The sequence below is a fragment of the Camelina sativa genome, chromosome 11 (assembly GCF_000633955.1).
Source record: "Camelina sativa cultivar DH55 chromosome 11, Cs, whole genome shotgun sequence".
NCBI classification, from domain to species: Eukaryota; Viridiplantae; Streptophyta; class Magnoliopsida; order Brassicales; family Brassicaceae; genus Camelina; species Camelina sativa.
Genome location: NC_025695.1, coordinates 37,031,219 through 37,031,646, shown reverse-complemented (window position 1 = coordinate 37,031,646; position 428 = coordinate 37,031,219).

The following is a 428-nucleotide window of genomic DNA, read 5'->3' as shown; positions in this document are numbered from 1 at the left end:
AATCTGTAAGGTTTTGTCAACCACTACAGTCCCTCAAGCTTAAACCTTTGCCAACAAGAACAACACAAGAGCACAGCAAAACAGAGCAAACAATATCCTTGAGAAGAAGAAATCAAAACAGAGCAAGAGAAAGAGAAGAAAGAGCACACAGAGAAATGTTAACCCGGTTCGTGGTGTTAACTAACCACTACATCCGGTCGGAATCAACAGATTCCCAAACTCCACTATAATCAGAGACAAGTTTACAGAGATAACTCAAGTGACATCTATGGATCTTAACAACCAAAGACTCACTAACAACACTCTGTAACACTTAAGAAAACTCTCCCCAAGATTACACTCTCACAAGTTTTCTCTCTACCAGATTATAGCTCTCTCTCTTTACATTGTGTCTCTCTCCCTTCTTACGGCCGCTTGGCTTGGCGACA